At 46.9% G+C, this 19,649-nt stretch overlaps 1 protein-coding gene across 6 annotated transcripts in view; it reads left to right on the top strand.

Annotated features, from left to right (window-relative positions):
- Positions 1-400: 400 nt before the first annotated feature.
- GNG12 (G protein subunit gamma 12) overlaps positions 401-19,649 on the top strand; it is a 126,425-nt gene continuing 107,176 nt past the window's right edge. Inside the window, exon 1 of one of the 6 annotated variants that reach the window (XM_082611951.1) lies at positions 401-517. The gene's annotated coding sequence lies outside the window, so the exon portion shown is untranslated. Of the gene's footprint in view, positions 546-1,098; positions 1,244-19,649 lie in introns of those variants that run through there. The other 5 variants (XM_082611946.1, XM_082611950.1, XM_082611956.1 and 2 more) reach the window with 5 other exon arrangements.

Raw genomic sequence — 19,649 nt, 5'->3', positions numbered from 1 at the left:
GTTGGCGGCGTGCATATTGGCGGCCTAAGGGACGGCTGGCTTAAGGGTTGCCGAGCGTTCGAGCGTTCGAGCGTTCGCACGCCAAGGAAACTTCTCAGGAATCAGAGCGACCCGGTGGAGGGCTGTGAAGTGGGGCGGCCCGAGAATCCTTGAACTTCCAAGGCTACGGGGAAGTCGGGGAAGGGAAACTGGGGGTGGCCAAGGCGGCCAGACGTTTGCAGGACTTCAACGCTCCCGACTTTTCCCCCCTGCCGGCCCAGACCTGACACGGGTTCGGCGGCCGAACCAGGGAACAGCCAGGGCGTCTGGGCAGGAGGGAGGAGGGCCGGGCCGGGAGGAAGGAGTCCGAGGCTGCCGCCGCCCCGCCCGTCGGGCTGTCCGCCCCGCCTACCCGAGCGAGGCGGAGCCGGCGCCCGCCCGGAGGAGCAGCAGGAGGAGAGGTCGGAGTCGTCTCCAGGAGCCCTTAGAGACAGAGTCCCCGGCAGCGGCGGTGACGGCAGGGGCAGTGCACCGGCAGGCGAGTGAGCACCGAGCGGCGGGCGCAGGTGGCGGGTCCGGTCCCCGAGGGAACAGGGGCGCAGCGCGGGGCGTCGGCTGGCCAGTTCGGGAGCCGCCTCCGAGTTCCCGGTGCTGGGAAGCGAGATGGAGGGAGGGAACGGAGGAAGGAAGGAAGGAGGAAAGAGTGTCCCGGAGGGCGGGGACTGGTCGGGGCACTGGGCGCCGGAGACCGGGATGGGGGAGGGAGGGAAAGGGACGCCGAGACCCGGAGGCAGAAGGCGCTCTCGCCCTCGACGGGCGGCGGTCGGAGGGCGCAGGAAGCCAGGGGCCCTGCGGGGCCAAGGCTGGGGACGCGGCCCCCGGGACGAGGGCGGGAGTGGGAGGAGAGGTCTCCCAGCTCGCTCGCTTGCTTCCTGGTCTGCCCGCGGCCGTGCGCCCCGCACCGGGTTGGGGCTGGGAGGCTCCGGCGTTCCTCGCTCGTGCTTGCGGTGGTGCCAGGTTCGGGAGGAGGGCGGACAACTGGGGGAGACCGGGGCGCCACGCCCCTCTTCCCTACTTTCTTCCGTTCTTTCTGGGGACTAGGCGGCGTGTGCGCAGACCTGGAACCCGCTCGGCGCTGGGGGTCTGGCGGGGAAATAGCGGGTCACAGCGAGGACTCAGATCACACATCCCGCGAGGGACCCCTGAGCAGTGAGTGAGTGGCCCGGAGACTTTGCGGATGGTATGAGGAGGTCAAGACTCAGACGTGAGTCTTGCGTGATTTTTTACAAAGTACTGCCCCGACACTTATTGCGTGGATCAGAGTGACTTTTTTTAAAATTTTAACTAGGGCATATCAATTAAAGCTAATTTTAAAACGCTGTCACTGAAGTCGCCCGACACTCACTTGTCCCTCGCCTTCTGTTTGTGTCTTGTAAACTTGACTTAAACCATTCATAACTTTCGAAAAGGACCCCGTGATTCTCGTTAAAACCCCGCCGTGGAGTGAAACTTTGGGCAACTAGAAATCTGAGTGAAGGAACTGCCGCGGCCTGTCATCTTGTGGTCACCCCTGTCCGGGCGAGGTTGTATACAAACAAGTGCACAGAGAAGGAAATGGCCAAAAACCGGCGAGAAGGGAGGTCCCCCGCGCCCACGTGTCAGGGCACGTTTAATGGCTGCTTTGAGTGGAAACAAACCGGAATGTATTAGACCTTGTGGAGTTGGGCAAACTTCACATGATTAGCTTCCTTCCCATCAGTCGTTTCCTTCCCCGCCCCCCTGCTGTCTTTGTGGACACTTTATATTTCCTGGGGCTGTTGTAGCTTCGTCTGAGTAGACTGTCTATAAGGAATCTTTTGGACCTTGTCAGAGGTAGGGACTGTGTCTGTGTGTTCTCTACTTTAAAAGCCGAGTTTGGCTTTGTTTTGAAAGTGCTAGTCCCCACACTGCACCATTGCTGGTGCTTCTCAGCCCTGCGTGTAAATTATCGCAGGATGGCGGCCCTCACCTAGGAGAACCAGGAAGGCCGGCAGCGCTAGAATGACGGGGTTGCATTTAACTGTTGCCAAAACAGTCACATTCAAGTAAGGAGCTGTTTTGATTCTTTAAAAAAAACAAAAAACAAAGTATATGTGTCAGCAAGACCTGTTTTAAATAAACAAACATGATTCGCACATCATTTTTTAAAGTAATCAAACGTTTTACAGAGACTTCAGTGATAAAAGGACTTTGGGATCAACCGTTCAGTTTCTTTGCCTTCTCTAACGGTAAACTAACACCATAAAACCCTGGTTTAAGTCCAAAAAATGCTGAACAATCTAAGGGCTGCGTCTTTAGGCCTTATAAAAAAAAATGCAGTTGTATTTTTACTGTTTTTAACCCAGGTAATTCAGGAAGGTGTTGAATCTGGACAGCATTTAGATTTGTGTAGAAATACATAAAAATGTGGATCTGTGTTTCACAAGAAACCGGAAAGATTAATACTATAAAAATTTTCAATGTCACAAGCTCCAGCCTCATTTGAAAGCCTCGCTCTCTAACAATGAGATTTGCGGTGTCGGGCTTACGTTGTCATTTGTTGAAGGACATGGGTGGTCGTCATGTTGTGACAGCAAAAAGCTGCTTAGTCGAAACACTTGAAGAAATGGCTAGCTAATATCAGATTAGTTTTGTTTACCTCTTTCTGAGAGAAGAAAATTTCAAATTTAGAATTATGTCATTTATTGTGTTGGATTTTTATTGGGTTTTTTTTTTAAGTTTTATATGTCAGCTTAAGCTTAATTTAGGGAGGCAAGTTGTGGAAGTCAAATTTTTCTGGAGTCTGATTTGGAAGAGAAGCAGCTTAACAGTGGTTTGAGGTATGGTTTTGGTGTGACAGATGTGGATGGGAATATTAGTTATTTAACTGTTTTCAGTCTGATTTGTAAAATGAGGATGATAATGGTCTCTGTCTTGAGAATTTTTATGAAAGTATATGAAACAGTCTTTGGAAAACATTTTGCACCTAATACACAGATAATGTTCAGAATTATTAGGTATTTTATCTACTGACCAGCAGCCGGCTATTGGATAAATTAAAAGATGGCAGTTTGAACCTTCTGGAAACACTAGATAGAGCAAATAAATCAGGTAAAGAAGGTACCTGATTTTATAGATAGATGGATAGATAGTAGGTAGATAGATTGGGAGGTAGGTAGATAGGTAGATAGATAAAGCTTCTGGAATGCTAGAGCAGTTAAATTCCAAAGAAGTTACCTGGTTTTATAGATATATAGAGCAAGATGTCTATCCATCTATCTGTCTAAAATATCTAAAATATTTGTTTACATATGTGTGTCATGTTTCTACTACAGTGGTATGAATAATTATGATTACTGGAGTAACAGTTTTAATGTGCTTTTAGTGTGAAGTTACAGTCATATAATATTTTTAGAGCCAGGCAATCATTTCATTACTCATATTTTAACTTTGAAGAGAATTTATATTTAAAATAGTCATGCTTATTAGCCCTGGGTAGGACATTAAACAGAAACAGAAATATTTGTCTTTTACCTAGTATGATTTTTAAAGTATGAAAAAAATGTGACCTGGAGTATACAGTTATTTTTCACGTACTGATGTCCAGTGCTAACAGATAAGCCTCAAGAAGTGTTTAGGGGGACTTCCCTGGTGGTGCAGTGGTTAAGAACCCGCCTGCCAATGCAGGAGACATGGGTTCGAGCCCTGGTCCAGAAAGATCCCACATGCCGCAGAGCAACTAAGTCCGTGTGCCACAACTACTGAGCCTGCGCTCTGGATCCCGTGCCACAACTACTGAAGCCGCTGCCTGGAGCCCGTGCGCCTCAACAAGGGAAGCCACCTCAATGAGAAGCCCGTGCACGGCAACGAAAAGTAGCCCCAGCTCGCCGCAACTAGAGAAAGCCCGCGCGCAGCAACGGAGACCCAAAAATAAATAAATAAATAATTTAAAAAAAAGTGTTTAGGGGCTTCCCTGGTGGCGCAGTGGTTGAGAGTCCTCCTGCCGATGCAGGCGACACGGGTTCGTGCTCCGGTCCGGGAAGATCCCACATGCTGTGGAGCGGCTGGGCCCGTGAGCATGGCCGCTGAGCCTGCGCGTCCGGAGCCTGTGCTCCACAATGGGAGAGGCCACAACAGTGAGAGGCCCGCGTACCGCAAAAAAAAAAAAAAAAAAAAAAAAAAAGTGTTTAGGAAAGGACTAGCGGCATTTCATAAACGTTTTGTAAAAGCGTTGTGACTGATGGTAAACTTTTGTGAGACTGGGTGTTCCGTTAATTCAGGGAATCTACTCATCATGTCATTGACTCATTTGCAAAATTTAAAAAATGCTTCCATCTTGAAAACAAACCCTTTTAAGTGTCTGTTGTTTTCTTAACTCATGTCAGGTGCATAGGATTGGGCCAATTGGAATCGTGGCTTGTGCCACAGACGACTTCTCGTTTACTAATTGTTCCACAGGGACTCAGATCATGCTTATAATATTTTTAAATAACTGTAAAGGGTACAGTATTATTATGAATCATTTCTTGCCTATGACATTATACTCTGAAGCAGCGGAGGACTCGATTGAATAACTTATTGATTCTTTTCTCTCTTAGAACATCATAGCATAGTGATGGATTCCAGGCTCATGCTTCTAGGTTTGTAGCGTGTGGGCAAGTTACTTAATACCTCTGTGCTTCAGTGAGGTGTTGGGAGGGATAAGGGAGGGATAAATGAGTTAATCTCTCTAAAGCATTTAGAACAGTGCCTGACACATAGTCTATGCTCAACAATATTAACGTTAAATTATTACTTACTGAAATTTTCTAAATGTTATGAGCATACATTATTTTTGTAACAGGAAAACAACTATATGAAATTTTAATGTTTCCCCCAAATCTAAAAAGGCTCAGTAATTTATATAGTCCTGTCAAGCAGTGCTTAAGAAGCAAGAGAATACAATCAGGCAATTCTCATTGTGTCTTTTAAACATGAAATGGAGTGCAGTGTTAATTTGTTCAACAAATTAATTCTCCTAGATCTCAGTCCCATTTTCCTTTCTTATTAGAAACTTGAAAAAAAAATCGATAATCCATGAAGTCCACCTTAGGATAGGTTAAGTAGGGGAAGGGTGGTGTGCCCAGTTACAGTGCATTATTACACTAACAACTAATTAGAAAAAATTTATGCATAGAAAAGAAAGTACAGACAAATGGATGGTGGAATTGTGGCGCTTCTCCCCATATTTTTGCCAATGAGCATGTATAGAAAATAAAAGATGATCCATTTGTGTAACAATTACTCAGTAAAACCTGGTTTATTAGCTACAAATAGAAGGATTTTGGTTTTGTTTTAGAAAAAACACCAGCTTGCATAGCAATCGAAGTTCTTTGAGTTACATGTGAGAACTATTTAGCAGTAAAAGAGAGGCCCTTTTGAAGTTTGCAGGTGTACCTAATTAAGAGATGTTTGAAATTTGGGTTTGCCTGCAGACGCAGTTCACCAACCTTGACTTTATGGAAACTGTCACTTCCCAGATCCCTCCTGTCCCAGCCCTGCATCGAGGAGCTGTGTGTATACAGCACGCGTGTCAGAGGCCTCTAAGACAGTCACAAAGAAGACATACCTGCCATTAGTTTAATGGGAGAGTTCAATAGGTAAAAAAATACACCTTCAGCACAGTTGTGCGACTCCATTTATGGAGCTGTTCTACATCCTAGGCCCCAGTCTAACCCCTTTACATTTATGATCTTGCCCAGTCCTCACAGCAGCCCAGGTGACAAAGCTGAGGCTCCCTAAGCAGCAAGACGAGGATGTGACCCGGAGTTGTTCTGACTCCATATACTGTGCACTAAGAGCTCTGCCAGGAGCTGCAGTGGAGGTGCTTCCAGCTAAAAGTGCTTCCTTATGGAGGACGTTTCGTTTAGAAGCTGTAACTCAAACCAAGAGAAACAGGAAGAGAGGGCTCCTCTTGGGGGTGAGATGACCGTCCTGAGGAGTATTACCAGTGCCTTGCCATTGGGCTCATTGGGCTCCTTGCCCTCTGCAGCCATAGAAGTCGAAGCTTCCAGAATTGCCTCAGAGACCCAACAGGCCTGAAGGGATCCGTAGAGTCGGTCTCTTCCATGCCTGGATTCCCCAAGAGGGCCTTGAGCGGAGATGGGGGCACCAGCTGAGTCCTGCTCTAGAGCCAGCTCCCACTGACAGGTCCTGTCTCCCCGCTTCTCTCTCAGGAATAAAGGGAAGAGCGGTGAGCCCCACGCTTTGGACCCAGGGCAGAGGGTGGAGGTGATTTGACTGAAGGTTACTTCTAGGTGGATTATTCCATTTAGTGCCGACTCTCTTGAAAATCATTTCTAGTGTCACTTAAATGTCTGGTTTATTGTGTCAGGCTTTATTGGGTGTCATAAAAGTGCTCAGGTGGGAGTGTCTGGTTGCCATCCCCTGACAAGGGGGGGTTTTTGTCTTCTCTTAATGGGTCTGCATTTTGGAGGATTACTGCATAATAAAAACCAGGGTGTTGTAGACTGTTAAAAGACTTCTGATATTTTCAACTCTGCTGGAGAATTAGTAGCTCAAAGAAGATTTCCTTTTAGGTCTGCTTTGGTGAATCAGTTGCTAAGAATCTTTTGTAATTTTTCACATTCATTGATTGTAAGCAGGTGACTTTGGGGCCAGAGGGTCCGGAGGTCTTATATTCCACTTGCTTTCTTACAGAATAGACTACCATTCCTCTTGCAGTCAGTGTCACGTAACTGACATAGGATCCCCTTGGTTGACTGAGAAGAGGAGCATAAGTTCTGACTTAACTTGGGTTGGTGTCATCACAAATGCTCCCCGGGTGGGCTCTGAATCAGTGGTCATCGCCGCGCTTGCGTGCCACATAGAGAGCATTGCCTTCATCCCCAATGGCTGTGTGCAAACCCACATGAGCCCATGGGGGTGGAATCTTCACTTTACCCATGTAGAATAATCAGGCTTTTACTTAGCTACAGATGCTACCAGCCAAGATGTCCCTGACCACTGGACATTAAACCTTTAGCCCCCCTACACTGGAGCCCTTTGACCAAGATCCCAAGCTTGCAGTAACCTCAGTTTGCCTGCTTTTCAGAGACAAATGATTGCAGTTTAGCTCTCGGTGTGAGCTAAACAAATCTAAGGATGGAGAGAGGAATCAAAATCCAAAAGCTGCTTGGACTTTATCGAGGCGTAGTGAGGACTTTACTGATATGAAACCATCACACCAGGTTTATTCAACCAGAACCTCAGGCAAATTGGAAAAGTGTTGAAGCCAGCAGACTTGGTGCCTGTCCTGTACCTAAACTACCCAAACTTTTTGCAGTGTTAGACCATGAGCTGCACATTAGACCATGAGGCTTCATGTGGGTGTGTAAGGTCATGATTGGCTGCTCAGACAAGTTGTCAGGGGAAGGTTGAATGTCTGGCCAAGAAGCAGAAGAGTTGGATTGTGACTTCTTGACAGGGTTGCTCTGAACTCTTGTACAGATTGTTCACTGCACAAGACTAGCTGGCCAAGGAAGTTAAGTGGGGCTCAAATCTCTCCAAAAACTATGTGTCCTGGGTTAGAACTGCCTCTGCCAGGAGGAGGGGGCACTTCATTCTGACTCCGTCAAGCCTGCAAGGCTGGGTGCACTTGGAGGGCTGGCCTTTTCGTAAGTCACACAAAGGCACAATCTGGCAGCAGCAGCCCTGCCTCTCCCAGCACCTTCAGCCACAATAACCCTCAAAATGACATGAGCCGGCTGAGTCTGGCACGTAGTAGGTACTTAATAAATGCCAGTGGAATGAAGGAATAAAACCACAGTCTCTGTAGTGTGTGCGAGTGAAGTGGATGAGCCAGTGTTCTTTTTAATCAAAAAGGTAAAATTGATGGTATCTACTAGGAAAGGCACATTCAGTGGTGCGTGTTCCCTGTGACAGGCTTCTTCCTCTTTAGTTCATCATTTCCTAAGGGGCAGGTAAAGCCCAGCACTTGAGGGGTCGTTGGCGTTTTTTACTCTGAGTCCAGCACCAACAAACGTGCTCAGCATTGCCTGGTACCTGCGGGGCTCCTGCAGTGGTGCCTCCTGGGAATGGACAAAGGGATCCATGGTGTTTATTGACCAGCTGTGGGCCCTCCTCTTGGGGACAGGATGCAAAGGACACTGGCTGCAGGAGCCTTTGGAATTTACCTATGAGTGGCTGCTTCTTGTGTAGAAAGACTTTTCTAGTTTAGGGTAAGAAGTGGGGAGCCTTGTTGCTAAAGCCACTGACAACTGAGGAAGGGGCTTGTCTGTGTCCCTTGCAGTGCCAGCTGCTGCTTGCATGCCTCTCTTTTAAGTTGATCCTTTAGAAAGCAGACCCTCAGAATTAACCTCCTCTTGGCTCCCCTCCTGAGGGGCAATCCGCACAGCAGGTAGGATCAGCCATGTTTAGTGGGTCAAACTGCTAAGACAGTGGTTCTGTGCATAGAGGTGCTGGCTTGCACTTAGGACCTTGGCCTTCTGCTGTTTTATGGAGGGGCCGCACCTTGTGAAAAATGCCCAAAGGTGCAGAAACGTGAACGCCTTTCGCATTTAGCCTGGTTAAATGCAGCTTTCTTCAGGCAAACTCAGATTCCCAAAACAGGAATAGCAGGAGATAACAATTCCTAATAAGGATTTCCCACAGAATTTCTTTTCGTTCTTTATTTTGGCTGCGTTGGGTCTTTGCTGCTGCGCGCGGGCTTTCTCTAGTTGTGGCGAGCAGGGGCTACTCTTCATTGCGGTGCGCAGGCTTCTCTTGTTGTAGAGCACGGGCTCTAGGCACGTGGGCTTCAGTAGTTGCAGCACACGGGCTCAGTAGTTGCGCCTCGCGGGCTCTAGAGCTCAGGCTCAGTAGTTGTGGCACATGGGCTTAGTTGCTCCGTGGCATGTGGGATCTTCCTGGACCTGGGATCGAGCCCACATCCCCTGCCTTGGCAGGCGGATTCTTAACCACTGCGCCACCAAGGAAGTCCCTCACAGAGTTTCTTGAGAGAGCAAACTTACCTGTTACATTTATGGTATGATTTGATTTTACAAAATTCCAGGATTCTCAACTTTTCAGGAATATCTCTCTGTTGAATTAAGCAGAATATTCCGGCACATGCTTTGCCCTCTTTTTTGACATAAATATTTGATGAGCAGCATGCTTCAGCCATTACTGTCCAAGTCCAGAAAGCAAATAAATGCGCCTGGCATGCTGCCTGGGAGGGAATCCTCGTGTTTCTGCCTTTGCCTCCAATTCACCTCCAGTTCTCTGATTTCCTCCTGCTGTAATAAATGTCAAGGGGCTCAGGGACACCCACACCCAGCAGGTGAATACCACACAGGGCAGAGACCCCCTCTCCATGCACGCCTCCTGAGCTCTGGATCCAGGTTCCTCTGATTTACTGATGCCAACGTGAGAATTCACCTGCCTCAACCCAGGTTTCCCAGAAGCCTCCTCAGCTTTGTTTCTTCAAGCTGGGATTGTCCTATTCTTCACACTCCTGTGAAAAATGGTTTATACAATCTCTCCATTTTAAAAAAATTGGTAATGTATTTATATGGTTTACCCCCATATAAAAAGGTAAACACTGAGAAATCTTGCTCCCGTCCAAGCCTTTTCCACATTCTCTACAGGCTGCAACTTGTAAATACAAGCAAATGAGAGTGTGCATGTGTGTGCGTGTGTGTGTGTATTTAATGCTTCCCCCTTCTTTCACAAAAAGTGGTATATATACTGTTCTGTGTCTTGCTTTTTAAAATTAGCAGTCTGGGCCTCCCTGGTGGCGCAGTGGTTGAGAGTCCGCCTGCCGATGCAGGGGATACGGGTTCGTGCCCCGGTCTGGGAGGATCCCATATGCCGCGGAGCGGCTGGGCCCGTGAGCCATGGCCGCTGGGCCTGCGCATCCGGAGCCTGTGCTCCGCAACGGGGGAGGCCACAACAGTGAGAGGCCCGCATACCGCAAAAAAAATAAAAAATAAAAAAAAAAAATAAATAAAATTAGCAGTCTGTCCTGGAGATCTCTCTCTATCTGCACGCTCGTTTTCCATTGTGTAGATGTAGCATGGTTTATTCGACCAGTCCCCTATGGCTGGACCTTTGAATTGTTCCCAGTCTTTCGCTATTACCCACAGCGCTGCAACAAATAAAGGTGTCATCTTGCTTTTGTGCGGGTGGACCTAGAGGATTGATTCCCGGGAGCGGGACTGCTGACTCGCAGGGCCCTGTCAGCCCCTTGGGAAGGGTTGGCTCATTTGCCCTCTGCTCAGCAGCTATCCGATGGCCTGTCTCCCCATAGCCCCACCGGCACGGAGGGTGTCAGCTCTTTTTATTTTTGCTAATCTCATTGATGAGAAATGGTAATTAGGGTTGGTTAAATTTTGCGAATTGTGAGTGAGTGAGAGGATTGGGGCCGTTTGTACATCTTCTCCTGTGGGCAGTCCAGGCCTGCCGATCCCCCCGTGGGCGTTTATCGACCTTTCCTCCTGAAGCTAAGCCTCTTGCCTACACCACTGTCAAAATCTCTAAAATACAGACTTAAGAATGTGATAGCTCTTTCGGGCCCAAGGGTAGAGTGGGCTGCCAAATTGTCAGTGCAGATTCGAGAGAAGTGGAAAGTAGGGTTTTATGCCAGTTGCTAATGTCTGATTTATAAATAGTTTTCGGCTAATGGTATCATTAAACTGCGGCTTCTCCAAAACCATTATGAAGCTGACCTTCTAGTCTAGAATTTCTCCCTCTCAAACAAAAACAAGAGAGATTGAGAATATATAAATTCCAATGGCATTTCCTGCAAAATCTTCTAAGAAATCTATATTTTTCCTTTCATATGCATCTCCTGAAAGGTCATACACGCCACATTCTTTTGTGTGCATACCTGCTGACCTGCTGAATAGGGCTCTTGTTCGCCCTTTGATTTAACCATCAGAGAGCTGTCTACTCTTATTTCCAGGGTGAAAGAAAAGAGGTAAGTAAAAGTACAAGGTAAAGAGACTGGCCAGAGTTCAGGATTCGACGAAGGGTGCAGGGTTGGAGTTCCACAGTCATCTCTCTCTCTTTTTTTTTTTTTTTTTTTTTTTTTTTTGCGGTACGCAGGCCTCTCACTGTTGTGGCCTCTCCCGTTGTGGAGCACAGGCTCCGGACGCGCAGGCTCAGTGGCCATGGCTCACGGGCCCAGCCACTCCGTGGCATGTGGGATCTTCCTGGACTGGGGCACGAACCCTTGTCCCCTGCATCGGCAGGCGGACTCTCAACCACTGTGCCACCAGGGAAGCCCTTGCTTTTTGAGGTGCTCTTTCAGTCAGCTCTTTGGATGCTTTTTTAATATAAAATTAATTTTCATCTTTTTAAAAATGAAATCCACCGAAAGAGAAATTTTGGTTGAGGGAAAAGATGACTGTGTGTGGCTTATTTCTTTATTTTTTGCTTTTAGAAATTCAAATGAGGCTGTCCTGTATAAAGTTAGCCTCCATCTCCATCAAAAAAAAGAGAAAAAAAAACAAAACAAAAAAAGCAAAACCAAGAAAACCCTAGCACCACAACAAATTCTCCTTCTCAGAGTTCCCACGTTTAGCAGAGGCCCATGAAATCTCTAGAGAGGACGCTATGATCTTCCACCCCCAGCGCTCTCTTTTGAGCTACAAAATGTGTGGATTATTACCTTGTGAAGTTGGGTTTTCAGCTCTCTAGATGCTTTGTTTTCCTTCCAGTGCTCCTGTCGCTGTAGTGTTGAGCTCCTGCACTATAGTCTCAGCTCTGTAAGAACAGGCTCTTGGTCTGTTGTTCTAGCCCAGGACCTAGAAGGGTATCTAGCACCTTGGAGTGCTCCATCAATGGATAAATGAATGCTGCTGAGGGTAGCTGCCTTCTGGACCTGGCTGGATCTTTGTGGTCAACCATGTTAGTGATCCCATGTTAGACAGGGGCCTGGGCTGGGGGTCACGTTAGCCATTCCTTGGCCTTTGGGCAGGATGCTCCAGCCCTTGTGCACCCTCTGACGGTGTGCATGATGGTTTAAGAGCTCAGGCTTGCAGTCTGATTCACCTGGGCAAGTCACCTGACCTCGAAGAGCCTCTGCTTTCCCATTGCAAAATAAAGGTAATGACACCATGTTTCAACAAATCTAAGGTGCCATCAATTATGAGATGTGCCGTTATTCTGTGAGCCACTAAGAAAAAAAAGAAATTGCTGCCAATTCAACTGTAGCTCCCATTAATCCCAAGAATGTATTGGTTTTCTATGGCTGCCACAACAGATTACCACAAATTTAGCCACTTAAAGCAACACACATGTATTATCTCACAATTCTGACATCAAAAGTCATCACGGTTTTAGCTGGTTTCTCTGCTCTGGGTTTTACAAGTCCAAAATCTTATTGGGAGGTTCTGGGAAGAATCCATTTGCAGGGTCGTTCAGGTTGTTGGTAGAATCCAGTTCCTTGCAGTTGTAGGATTGAGGTTCTTGTCTTGTTGATGGCTGTCAGCGGGGGACCACCCTCAGCTCTCAGAGACCTCTCCTGGGTCCTTGCACTTGGACCCTACATCTCAGATGATGAATCCTTCTCATGCCTGGAATCTCTTTGAGGCCCCCTCTCCTCCATCCCTCTGCTTCCAGCCAGAGAGAGTTCTCTGCTTTTAGGGCTCATTTGCTTCAATTGGGCCCACCTGGATATTCCAGCCTACTCTCCCTTACTTACATCTGCAAAGTCCTTTCTGCTGTGTAACATAACATATTCATAGATTTCAGGGATTAGGGCAGGGACATCTTTGGGGCGCCCTGACTACTACAGTCATCCTAGTATCAGGGATGTTAAAATGTGAGCAGAATATGTTTCTTAGAATTGATTAAATACTATCTTTGGTTTAAAAATTAAAGAGCTACTAAGGTATGTAAAGCATTCAGGGTGTCAATAGTAAGTGCTCAGGCGTTAACTATTATTATTATAATTAATGGTATGATCATAGTGCTTATATAATACCCTTCACCTTTAACTTCAGTTGAAGTTACTCTCCCAGTTAGATGCACTTGACACTAATTGAGAAAGTGTAGTGTGCGGCAGCTAATTTGATGACAGTGATGGTGATAGTTACTCCTTGAGTGACATCTGTGTGCCGACATGTGCTAGGACCTTTACACACTTTCTCAGGCCTTGCAGTAGCCCTCTGAAGTAGGCAGTACTGGCTCCATTTACAGGTGGGGAAGCAGGTTCGGGGAGGTTGAATACTGCTTAGGAGCTCAGCAGTAGTAAGTGGTGGTGGCATCTTGCTTTGAATCCAGGTCTGCTGGCTCAGCAGTCAGTGCTCTTTGTGACACCATATTACCTGTCCTGGTGTCCACCAGGTGTGTGGGCTGGAGGCGGTGGCCTCCTGGAAGGGAAAGGAACACAGGGGAAGAGGCATTGCCCTGAGATGTGTCTCTCTTGTACTCAGATATTTCTTTGCTATTAACTGTTTAGCTTATCAAGGAGAAAGTTCCTCTCTCTTCATCCTTTTTTTCAGTTTTCAGTAAACACAGAAATGATCTTTTTTCATGCAACAGGTATTTATCAGTTACCTACTCTGTGAGGATACAGCTGTGAACAATATTGTGATTTACAATGAGAAATATATATATGATCTTTGTATAGTTCCTGTCACAAAACTCCTGAAACGTTTGGAATTTCCCAAATGATGAGAGCGATAAAGGTGTCTTTTGTTCTGTTATTGAGGTGACTTTGGGACCACACCTAAGGATAGGGGCTGTTTTCCTGGGACTCAACCATGTGATTAGAAGGGTGGAACTTTTGATCCCACCCCTCAGACCTCCAGGGCAGGGAGAGGGGCTGAAGGTTGAATCAGTCACCCATGGCCAGTGATGTAATCAGTCGTAGCTATGTAATGAGGCCTCCATAAAAACTCAAAAGGACAGGGTTAGGAAAGCTTCCGGTTAATGAACAAGTGGAGGATGGGAAAAGTGGTCCTCTCCAAGAGGGCATGGAAGCTCCGTGCCCTTTCCCTGCACCTTGCCCTCTGCATCTCTTCCATCTGGCTCTTCCTGAGTCATATCCTTTTATAATAAACCTAGTGATCTAGTAAGTTTCTCTAAGTTCTGTGAGCCGCTCTGAGCCCTTAAGCTGTGGAATCCGATGCTATCTCCAGATAGATATGTCAGAATTGAGTTGAACTGTAGGACACTCAGCTGGTGTCAAGAATTGCTTGGTAGTGTGGAAGCCTCTGCCACAAATTGGAATTGGTGACCAGAACACTTTTATATACTGTGTGTGGCTTTCAAAGGGAGGAGAGTTAGCATTGGGGAATTTCTGCTTTTTAAACTATTTTAAGTGTAACTGGGGCAAAGGGGAAGGGAGAAGAGGAGGAGAGTGGTTTAGCAGAACTGGAGTAAAAATAGTAGCTACCTGAATGCAGTAAACTACTCTAAGATTGCAGGCTGCAGAATTTTCCCAAGACACAACTGCAGATTATCTTAGGCTCTTCAAATTCAGGTAGACATTCTTTTTGTTGTTGTTGTTTTTGTTTGTTTGTTTGTTTTGCGGTACACGGGCCTCTCACTGTTGTGGCCTCTCCCGTTGCGGAGCACAGGCTCCGGACGGGCAGGCTCAGCGGCCATGGCTCACGGGCCCAGCTGCTTCATGGCATGTGGGATCCTCCTGGACCGGGTCACAAACCCGTGTCCCCTGCATTGGCAGGCGGACTCTCAACCACTGCGCCACCAGGGAAGCCCAACAGGTAGACATTCTTGAAAACCAACCTCATCATCTTGCCCTCAAAGCCTGCTTTTCTTCCTGCCTTCTTTAAGTCTGTAGACATCTCTATCCACCCAGGATGCCAAGCTCTGGACCCCTGAGTCCTCCGAAACCCCTTCCTCCTCTTCCCCTCCCTCCAGCTCAGATACCCCTGACCTCCACCATAGCCTGCCACGTCCACTTCCAAACTAGTCCACATGCCTGGTGTGCTCTACCCCCACTGCCTCTCATCCAGATTGTCGCCGTGGCTTCCTAACTGACCTTTCCCCTGCACACTGCCGCCAGGGTGATTTTTCTAAAACATGGGTTTGAATGTGTCACTTCCTGTCTGGTAGCTCCCCAGAGGCATCACAGGCTAGTGGTTAAGGGTTCACACTGTACAGGTTCAAGGCTGCCTGTGCTTCTTACATGCTCTGGAATCTTGGAAGTTATTTAGTTGCCTTGTGCCTCAGTGTCCCCATCTCTAAAATGGGTGTAATAATAGCACCAACCTCACAGATAGGTTGTGGAATTTAAATGACTTATATGCATGGAGCACTTAGGACAGTGCCTAAAGCCCTCCATGAACATTATTAACCCACAGTCCTTGATATCACAACTGTAGCTCACCTTCCCTACTGCTCTGCACCTCATCCTCCCACCCTCTCAGTGCCACACAGAGCTTGCTCTGCGGACAGACTCTTCGCTAATGATCAGACACTAGGTAAGTACCCACATGGAGCGAACACATTTAGACATTTTCATAGCAAGTTTTACATCTCTTGAATCTAATGAAAAATTTGGCTTGCATTTTATATTTCATTTTTCTATCCGTTCTTTTTATTGCATCTTATAAAAGTATTGGTCCATGGTGAATTAGAAATAAAACTGAAAAGCTGATCTTTCACCAAGGATAGTTTGAAAAGCACTTCCCAGTTCCCACACATCCCAGCTAGTTGATTCATCCTGGCCATGTTACCCATATTCACCGTGTAGCCTTAGATCTCTCTGGATTTCTTCACACTGTTTCCTCTGCCCAGAGTTTATTACACATTTACACAGCACCTATAAGTGCTAGGTTCTGGGGATATAAGAGTGAGTAAGACACTGCCTCTACTTTGAGGAAGTTTCCCTCCGACTACCCAGTGAGTTTTTGCCTGTGTTTTGAAACCTAGAATAATTTTGTTCTTTCTTTCACCCATTAAGAAAACATTTATTAAATACCAACTGTTTATGAGGCACTTGATGCATTCTGCTCCTGCCCTTAAGGACCACCAAACTAATGGGGGGGCGGGATACGTGTGAGCAGACACAAAAACAATGATAATAGGATGGGAGGGTTAGAGAGCTGTGTTAATAAAGAAGTGTGAAGTACAGAGGAAGGTGTGTCTGACTTTCCCTTGGCCGGGCAATGACTTGGGAGCTGGGATATGGTTTCACAGGTACAATGGAGGAAGTGTCATCAAAAACTGAAGATCCAGGTCCTGAGGTCAAGCCCAGGCCCAAAGCCCAGATCTACCACTCACTAGTCATGTGACTTTGAATGACTGACTCTCCGTCTGTCAGGCTGCTATAACAAAATACCATAGACTGAGTGGCTTATACATGATGGAAATTTATTTCTCAGAGTTCTGGAGGCTGGAAAGTCCAAGATCAAGACACCTTCAAGTTCAGTGTCTGATGAGAGCCTACTTCTGGGTTCATAGACAGCAGTCTTCTCACTGTGTGGGGTCTATTTAATTTTTATTGAAGTATAGATTTACAGTATTGTGATGATTGGCTTAAGAAGGTGTAATGTACACACACACACACACACACACACACACACGGGAGTATTACTCAGCCATAAAAAAGAATAAAATATTGCCATTTGCAGCAAAATGGATGGAACTAGAGAATATTATATCACTTGTATGGGGTCTCTTTTATAAGGGCACCAAGCCCATTTATGAAGACTTCACCCTCATGACCTAATCACCTTCCAAGGCCCCACCCCCAAATACTATTACATTGGGTTTAGGATTTCGACTTGAATTTTGAGGAGACACATTCAAACCATAGCACTCTCTGAACTTCAGATTCCTCATCTGTAAAATGGGGATAACAATACCAGTCTACCTCACAAGACTGTTTTGAGGCTCGCCTGAAATTATTATATACATAATGTGTTTAGAACCGAGCCTGACATATTCAGCTCCATAAATGTTAGATGTTATTGCTCTTGCGGTTACCTTTATTCCCCTACCCTTCCTACCCCTATGTCGGGGACATATTTAAATTTTCCCTTGTTTGGGTTTCCCATGGCAGGCTTTTCAACCAGCACACTGATTATTACATTGAATTGTGTAGTCTTACCTGCATATCTCTTCCTCCCCTCCAGAATGTACTGTACCTCTTGAAGCCAGTGACATTTTTTCCTCTGTCTATTGCCAGTGGCAGACAACGTTCAACTCGTAGAAGACTCAATGAATACTTAGAGAATTTATATTGTATTTAAATTTGAGCACTTCTTGTCAAAAAGCTTTGTGAAGAGTCTGGTTGTTATGGACTGAATGTTTATGTCCTCCCAAAATTCATAGGTTGAAATCCTAATCCCCACAGTGTGAGGATATTAGGAGGAGGGGCCTTTGGGTGGTAATTAGGTCATGAGTGTGGAGCCCTCATGAATAGGATTTCTGCACTTACAGAAGAAGCCCCAGAGAGCTGCCTTGCCCCTTCCGCCATATGGGGACACAGTGAGAGGATGGCCATCTGTGAACCTGGAAGTAGGCTCTCACCAGACACTGAATCTACTGGAAACTTGATCTTGGACTTTCAGCCTCCAGAACTGTAAGAAATAAATGTTTGTTGTTTAAGACACCCAGTGTATGGCATTTTTGTTATAGCAGCCTGAATGGACTAAAACACTGGGCAAACATTAGTTTCCGCTTTGCAGATGGGGAAATGGAGGCTCTTTCTAAAGTTTCTGTTACTTGCCTAAGGTCAGGGAGCTAGTGAAGGGCAGAGGTGAGATTAGAACCTTATGTCTCTTGTTTTCCTGTTTTGTGCTGCCTTGTCAAATCCACCCTGTGAGCTGGAGGTATGTCTGGCTGCTGGCCAGACTCAGAAGCTCCTATCACCTGGTCTCACGTGTATCAGGATGGCTGAGTAGGCAGGAACCAGGCCTGGAGAGACCTCTAGACACACCCTCTCTCCCCACCCATCTCGCTCACTGCTGCCCCAATGGTATTTATGGGTCACACCCTTGGCAGTGAGCGTCCACCTGGAAACCTGGGGTGGAGGTGGGGGACAGAGGCAGCCTGTGGCAGGCAGGAGGCTGCTGGAGAATGGAGGAGAGAGGGAGGGCCTTGTCTAAGAGTGAGTGATTTGTAACAAGGCTACAGGGATGAGTCAAGGAGGGGGAGCCCAGTGGAGTCAAGAGGTTGGAGAGTTGGGAAAACTCTTGTAAGGATATCCAAAGACAGTGAAGCTTTCTTAGGCTTCTTTTTCCCTCCAGAAACATCCTGATGCATCTCCCTTCACACCCTCTATGAAAGGGGCACCCTTTACACACTGCTGAGGAATATGTTCTGTGCTCTGATCACTTCGATTGGGTTGTAGTCTTTGTTATGGAGGCAGGGCAGAGTGGTGAATTCACAGCGAGGACTCTGACCTCAAACTTTCTTGAGAAAAGTTTAAAATTTATGACTTCGTACATTTCTTTTTTATTCTTTCATTAAAAAAAAAAGGAAAAGAATTCTCAAAGGGAATAGGATCTAGTGGCTCAGGTAGCCTGGAAAGCAGAAGAGCCCAGGGTCGTGGTTTGCAGACTTGTCTGCATATTGGGATCAGCTGGAGAGTGATTTTTGACAATCAGAGAGCCCTGGCTGCACCCAGACCTGTGAAGTCAGCCCCGCGGGCATGGAGCCCAAGGGTGGCCATTCCTGTAAAGCTCCCAGGTGGCCCCAAGTGCACAGTGAAGTGTTGGGAGGGGTGCCCCGAGGGTGGCCTTCTTGATGCCCTAGGTAAGGCTGGTTCTCTGCAGCGCGGATGATTGACGCGAGGAGAAGCCGTGACTGGGCCACCAGTGAGTCTTACGGCTTCTGGCTCATTTCCTCATCTAATTATGGGGTGTGGGAGCAGCCTTGGCGATAAATCCTCTCTCCGCATCAGCTCGCAGAGCCCCTTCCTTGAAACACACTGAGCTCTACCCTTGAGCTGTCTAATCCAGCTCTTCCCACTTATGAACAAATTATTGGTGTATCCTGTTAGGTGAAAACAAAAAGGAGTGTCCTTGAAGGGACAATGTCACCGTTCCCATTTGGACATAGTCACCCACAGTGGAAGAGCACGGCAACTCTGGGTGCAAGAGGGCTCTCGGTCCAGGCCTCTCTCTCTGTGGCAAATCACACCACCCCGTGGATAGTTTTCTGGAGAAAGGGAATCCGCTCAACTCATGTTACTCATGAGCCATGTTCAACATGTGTTACTCATGGCCAGGTTAGTCACGTGGAGCCTAGGAACAATTTAGTGTTTTGTTTTGTTTTTTTTCACGGTACGCGGGCCTCTCACTGTTGTGGCCTCTCCCGTTGCGGAGCACAGGTTCTGGACGTGCAAGCTCAGCAGCCGTGGCTCACGGGCCCAGCTGCTCCGTGGCATGTGGGATCTTCCCGGACCGGGGCACGAACCCGTGTCCCCTGGATCGGCAGGTGGACTCTCAACCACTGTGCCACCAGGGAAGCCCCAATTTAGTGTTTTTGAGGAGTATATTGCAGGCTCTTGACTTTTGACTAGAAATGGCTTTAATGATCAATGTTCGTTCTGTTTTATGTCCAGTAGCATATTTTATTTTTATCAGGGATTTAGTAAAGGAGAAATTGTGAGGGAAGGTGACCTGTAAAATTCACATCATAGAAATGATTTGTGGGTTTGTTTCGCTGGATACAAATACAATTTCATTTTG

This window comes from Mesoplodon mirus, assembly GCF_964341445.2.
Source record: "Mesoplodon mirus genome assembly, chromosome: 3".
Classification (NCBI taxonomy): Eukaryota; Metazoa; Chordata; class Mammalia; order Artiodactyla; family Ziphiidae; genus Mesoplodon; species Mesoplodon mirus.
This window is presented reverse-complemented; position numbering and strand designations above follow the sequence as displayed.